Below are 7,701 nucleotides of genomic sequence, written 5' to 3' on the forward strand. Positions count from 1 at the left end.
TTGAGATAAAATAACAGTACGTAGAATCATCAAATTTTGAATAACGTAGTCCTCCAACCGAATATGTGCACTTGAAAGCCCGAATTTGGAATTTGTTATATTATCTATTTCATATATATATATTTTTTAATTTTAACATATTCTTGATTAAGAGGCCCACCAGCGGCTGAGCGGTAAAGTCGCTGAACACTGGTAGTTCAGTCCGAGGTTCGAATCCCGCGAACGGGTTTTCCCCATGTGGTTTTCGTGGTTTTCCCCATGTGTAACGTGTATACGAGCCAGTTTCCCTTAGAAAGTCCTCCACGAAAGGCAGATAGCCCTCGTGTGCTTTGCGATAATTAAATACACCAACCTTGATTAAGAAACTGAGCGATTTCAAAGCGAGAAATGGCAACACTGTATATAAAAAAAAGATTTATAACTCCCAGCTGTACATCAGAAATTGAAACTGTCCAGCGGATATTCTAAAGATGCGCTGTGTTTATATACTTCAGCCGGAAGGGGTATTAGCCCAAATGCTGTTGGAACGTGAATGTGTGTGTAAATGAATAGAACGTCTCCTCGGGAGTAAGAGTTTTAAGAAATTTGAAACATCCCCAAATTTGTATTAGTCCAAAGGGCCTTTGTTCCTGAAGGACTATTGTTTTTGTTTTGCGATTTTGCGTTGGTTCACTATAAATGTCCGTTTGACTTTTCAAACCGTGGGCACCAAATGTTAGTTATATTAGAATGCATTATAGTATTTGAAGAAATTAAATAATGAAAAGGCTGCATAAATGTATGTATATTTCTCGTATTGTGATAAAAAAAGCGGTACACAGAGCCATCGAATTTTGAATGACGTAATCCTATTCCGAATACGGGCATGTGGAAACCCAAATTTGAAATTTGGAATTTGTTTTATTACCGATTTCATACTTTGTAAAATATTAGCGAATTTTTGATTAACAAACTGAAGGCTGTCAAAGCGAGCAATCGCAACAATGTACAGAAAAAACATTTTTATCTCCAGCCCGTGAGGCTGTGTATAGGAAATTCTAAAGATATGCTCAATTTAAAATCTGAAACCTTTCAGATTTTTTTTTTCCCAACAAATCAACCGCTTCAACAAATTCAAGAATGTTAATATTTTTTGGCACTTTTGAGAGTATTTCTAATTTTTTTTTTTCATTTTTTGTATCCAACGAGTAGATAGGATGTCCGTTTCGAAAAACAACATTAAAAGATCATACGGATACACGATGATCATCAAAAGCAAATGCTTTTAAGGAATTAGATCTACAAATAACAGAAGTACATAAATTATTCAAAGATATGGCATTAAATCACAAATCTTTGCAATGGGCTGAAAATAACAGCATTTGGAAGCAAATCAATTTTAAATATTTATCTTTGCTATCTGCGTGGAATTTAGTACTCCAAGATATCGAAAAAATAAATAAAGCCTTGCAGTCAAAAACTATAACTGTCTATAAAGCCGCAAACTTAATAGAGAGACTATGTCTTTCATTACAGGAAATGAGAGAAAATATTTTTCAATGCATTTTTGAAAAATGCTAAACTTCAGCTTAGAGATGAATATATTACCAGAATTTGAAGAGAAACGAAAACGAAAAGTTAATAAATCAAATCGTGAAGAATCACTTGATATAAATTGTAGTTTCTCAGAAAAAAAAATATTTTTACAGAAACTGACGAAGTGTTCGACGTTTTAATTTCACAATTGAAATGGTGATACGAAATGTTTAATGAAATCTCTTCCGATTCTCAGTTTCTAACTTGTCAACCAATAATGTCATTAGATTTAAGTAATTTAATGGCAGCAGCTTATCATTTAGTACTTAAATATTCGAATGATATGAACGCTGAAGAAATTCAGCCTGAAATACCTAGTTTTAAAAACCATGCTAGAACTTTTAAAAATAATATAAGATTATAATTTAGTTCAGTCCTATCCGCATTTGGAAGCAGCGTTAAAAATTGTTTGAACGTTGCCAGTTGCTGTAGCTAGTGGCGAAAGAAGCTTTAGCAAACTTAAAATAATAAAGAACTATACGAGATCTTCACTTGACCAAGAAAAACGTTCAAACATGGCCATTCTCTCTATAGAACTTCAGTTAAGTAATCAAATAGATTTTGAAAAAATTACTGATGATTTTGCCTCTTTAAAAGCAAGAGAACTTAAATGTGCCATTAAATTGAAAGGTTAATGCCATAAATTTTTGAGCAGATGTTTATACTTAATATTATTTGTCATTTTCCAAAAATTTTATTTTTAAAGTTTTCCATTTCAAAATTGTTAATCATTATATATGTTTCACTTTGTGGAATATACAAAGTTATAATTAAATATTACCGTAAGAGCTATTGTATTTTCACTAGAAATAGTTACTTTTAATAAGCATAAAATATATGTAAATATAGTTAATATAATATAGTTATAATATAAATATAGTTAATTTGTTCTATATGTACGATTATATGTATATAAATGCAGTAATCATATATATATATTAAAGACATAAAGTAAGAAATTTAGAGCTAATGTTTTACAAAGACGAACATTTTTGAAATTCATAATTAATAAATTTCAAATAATCTAATAAATGAGTATATAATGAGTATTGTATAATGTTATGTTTTCAAATATCATTTAGTATTATTTATTTATTCTCCCCCCCCCACACGCAAATAGGTAAATAAATAATCTTCTATTGTATACAGGGGGCGCACAGTTACCGCTTTGCCTCAGGTGAAAAAATATGTAGGCGCGGCTCTGGTTATAATTCGGAGTGCTATCAGATTGCTACCGCATCCGCCTAATACTCAGTTCCCACACACTCAGTGGCTACCACTACACTTCTGAAGGCATAACTTCTTGCTTTTAGAGCCGACTGTCCTTTGTTACCTTCAAGATTTGCTTGCCGTCAATTTTCAACAAAGTAGTGTGTGACTACAGAGGCATGCAACATTAAATCAATTTTCCATTGGTCACATCATACCAGATGGGTCTGATCGATGACCAGAAGTATGCCCTGAAGGTTTACGTTATGGCATATGCAGGCAAAATGGCGGTTTAGAAGCTGGATATGGAAAACAAATGGCAGACCAATGTCTTTTCAGACGATTCTCTATTCTACGTAAAATATTGTAATTTATGATTTGAAGATTATTACCACATCCGCCTAATACTCAATTCCCACACACTCAACAGCTACCACTACACTTCTGAAGGCATAATTTCTTGCTTTTGGAGACGACAGTCTTCTGTTACCTTCAAGATTTGCTTGCCGTCAATTTTCAACAAAGTAGTGTAGTACAGAGGCATGAAACGTTTATAAATTTTCCATTCGTCACATTATACCAGATGGGTCTGATCGATGACCGGAAAAAGAGTGGCCTAGCAGATACAGTCCAAGAATACTCGCGATGAACTTTGTCAACGTATAGAAACAGCATGGTCTAACATGCCCAAAGCATACATCAAAAACATTCTTTCAATACTAAGGGGGGCACGAGTCAGGAGTTATCAGTAGGCCTGGCGTCTACATTTCGTGTTCCGTAGTTTGAATACGGCTCTAATTTTAATCAGCTTCACGCTAGTATATTATACACTGACTACCAATAAGTATTTGGACACCTATGCCAATAACGATATCTGCGGTCCTAAGGTATTTCACGGACTCCGCCGGTTCGGAGCTCTCTGATTTCGAGAAAGGTAACAGCCTAGAATTATTGTAATAGTATATCTTCCGTATAGTATAATTTGTGTATTGTATAGTATCATAATCTTGTGTACGTTATATTTTATTACTATTTTATTACTATTGTATGCAAACATTGTATGGCATATATTATATAATCTGCATGGCATCATTCTGTGTTCTTATATCTTACATTATAATTTATCCTGGTATAGTGCGGTAATATTAACATAGAGTAATGTTCTATATAGTTTTCATCACTCTTTAATAGTGTTATGTAATTTTGAAATACTGCAATAGCAATTACTTATGTCCTTCTTGATTGATTGTTAACTCATTAATAGGGTACTATTATGTAAATCTATTTCCATACTGCATAATATTATCTGTATTGAAAATGTATTGAAATCATTTAGTCCGGAATAGTATAATCTAATACCCTAGATCTATTATGTGGTACTATAATCTCATGCAAATCTTATATATTAAATCTTCCTGTATTGTATGTAAATAATGTATGGCATATTTTGTAAAATTTATACAAAATCATTTTAACAATTGGATTCAGTACTCGAGAAATGTTTCAATTGCATTTACTTATATTTCTACCGTATGATGGTAATCTTTCTTATTGGCAATCATATAAAGTATTGTAATGTATTCTGATATAATACTGAATTGTACACTCATCTTCTCTTAACAAGGTCATGTAATTTAGAAATACTGCAAATGCACCTTTTTATTGTCTTCTCTGTTTGAATGTAATCTATTTTAATGACCACATACTGTATCTTATTTACATGTAGATAACTATCCTAGTGCAACTATATAAACACATTGCACTATACTGGTATGGCATTATTATATAAACCTATTTTCATATCGTGCTGTACTCTTTGTTTAGAAATTGTGTTAGTATCATGTAATTAAGTACCGCACAATTTAATAGCCTAGAATTCTTGTATAGTATAGTATCATAATCTTATGTATAGTATATCTTGTGTATAGTATAATTTTGTGTATTGTATAGTATATTTTATTGTATAGTATCATAATCTTGTGCAAATTATATATTTAATTACTATTGTATAGCATGCAAACATAGAATGGCATATATTGTAATATCTGCATGGCATTCTTTTGTATTTTATATATTGTATTGTAATATATTTTGGTATAGTACGGTATTATCAACATAGCATAATGCTCTGTAGTATTCATCATTCTTCAATAGGGTTGTGTAATTTAGAAATACTGCAACTGCAACTATTTATGTCTTTATAGTTTTCTCAAATTGGCAACATATTGTCTTTTCAGTCACATAAAGATAATTTATCTTGTGCAATTATAAAAGTCTCGCATCATACTGTAATAATTTTGTATGGTACTGTTATGTAAATCTACTATTATACTGCATTATTTTCTTTGTGTAGATATTGTAATTATACAATCGAGTCCAGTACCATTTGCTCTTTCAGTTAGTTATTTAATATTTAAATGGTTTGTAGTACTGTTTTATGTTATGTACAACTTATCATGCCTGTTACAGTCGCTTATTTCTGTTTATTTATGAAAATGTAATCCTTTCATGGCAGTATGTAAACTCATATATAATCATTCCAGCCCTTGTTTGGCCGTGTATTTGTTGTTTTGATATTCAATAAATATGGCTCTAGATGGGGGTGAGCACGGTGCTAAACCGATTAACTTAATGGTTAAGGGACAGTGCCCGTGCCCCCCGTCACCTGTCACCTATAATTATAGGGTATCACAAATGAGGCCGATCCTTAAGGGACATATCTAGCGGTCTGAAGTACCCAAAATCGACAGTGGTCTATGTGATTGAGAAGTGTAAGGTGAGCGGTGATTGTCGGAATGTGCCCCGAGTCGGCAGACCAAAGAAACTGGGAAATAGAGATCGACGAGTGCTGTCCAGAGAAATTCAGAAGAACCGCACCCAAATGATGGCCCTTATCTGCGAGGAGTTTCAACAGGCATCCGGGAGTATTGTTTCAATGAATACCATCCGTAAGGAAACACATCTGCTTGGTTTTCATGGTCGTGCTGCTGCTCATAATCCTTTGATCACAAAGTCCAACCGCGCTGCTCGGTTAATGTGGTGCAAAGTACATCGAAATTGAACCGTAGATCTTCTTTGGAGTGACGAATCAAGGTTCACCCTTTACCGTTCGGATGGCAGGGTCTGGGTCTGGCGTCTACCTGGAGAACGTCTCCTGCCAGAATGCATTATGCCAACAGTCAAGTTCGGCGGAGGTGGAATTATGGTCTGGGGGTGTTTTTCCTGGTATCGGCTGGGACCCTTGGCTCCCATTTCATGGTAAGCTCAACTACGATGCCTACTACACTATTTTGGATGACAATGTGCTTCCTACGTTGTGGCAGTTTTACGGGTTGGACCCCTGTTACTTTCAGAACGACAATGCCAGTTGTCATGTTTCGACGTTAACCAAGACTTTATGGTGCCAATGGAGTTCATCGAATGGACTGGCCTGCCCAGAGTCCAGACCTGAACCCTATCGAGAACCTCTGGGACGAGTTGCATCGCGGAATTCAGGGGTGCACTACCCGTGCAAAATCGGTGAAGGAACTTCAATGTCTTCTCCAAGCCGAGTGTAAGAAAATACCACTAGCTGTCATACAAAGACTTGTGGAAAGTATGCCCCGGAGGGTCCACGCTGTAATTACCTCTCGTGGAGGCTCTACCAACTATTGATTTTGAATAAAGTTAGTTTTTCTTTTCTATCACAGGTGTCCAAATACTTATTGGTAGTCAGTGTACTACCTGTCCAATAAGTATGGCTTTGGCAAATCCTGTTCTTCATGGTGTTACATTCTTAATGGTCAGAGTAAACTATTTAATAGTACTTAGGTAACGGACAGCTCTACAAATTTTGGAATATTATACATCGTAGCTATAGTAGTGGAAACACTTTAAACTATTTTTAAAATTTAGCTATATTCACAGGAGTTCACAAAAGTCTTTTATTACAAGCATGTCTCATTTTATTGCTCGTTCGTTTATTATGTTGCACAGATACTACACTTTATGAGAAATGGAAATTTTGTGATTTGCAACTCAAAAGGTGATAGATTTTTTTTGTATTTAATATTTAATATTTTTTTATTTTTCAACGACAATATTACGTAAACAGTTTTTTTTATGCATATTTTATTATGCGTCTAAAACAAACTTAGGAAACAAATGATTGATGTTTTAAAACTTTCTTTGTCTTAAATTTCTGTTTTGCATTCGTTAATTTTTAAAATTTAGAGTTGATACATTTACACCCTTACGTCTTACAGAAATTCGCCTTTAACTGTTAAATACCATCCATTTCTGTTACTTTGCACTTGCAGGCTGTGGTCTCCGTATTTCAGGACGGCTTTTCGCGTTTCATTTTAAATTTCATTTGTTCACAACCCTTTTGAATTATCAACTGCATTGGAGATAGGCTGAAATTTTCTTTACTAACGTGCATGAGTTCGATTCCTGAAGGACATTTCTGATGTTTCCTTCCTGTACATTCTGATAACATATCAGTTTAGCCTGTGTCTTGCATATGATAACATGCGAAAGGAAATCCTGTAGTCCTATAACGCCCGTTATTTCATATAGCAATAAAATAGTTTTTTTAATTTGTAAGATCATAAAAATAGGTACATAAACAAGTTCTGGTTTCGTTTCCTTTGATCTGGTCGTACTGCTATCGAAACAACTTCAGTAATAGTCGTTGCTAACATGAACGTTGCCTCTCTTTCTTGGTTTACATGACTACTTGACGTTACAAGAAGTATGGTTTTGTTAGAGGTTTTGATCACAAATGCTTCAAATGATGAAATCAGAATGTTACGCACCCCGTTTTGTTTACCACCAATACCTACATTTCATTTTAGACTGACAGATTTAAAGTGTCTCCAATGGAATATTATATACCGTAGCTATAAATGTCCTTATCCAACATATATTTCCCCAACC

Source organism: Stegodyphus dumicola, chromosome 8 (genome assembly GCF_044657685.1).
Source record: "Stegodyphus dumicola isolate Sdum_Otavi_A_Nest chromosome 8, ASM4465768v1".
Taxonomy (NCBI): Eukaryota; Metazoa; Arthropoda; class Arachnida; order Araneae; family Eresidae; genus Stegodyphus; species Stegodyphus dumicola.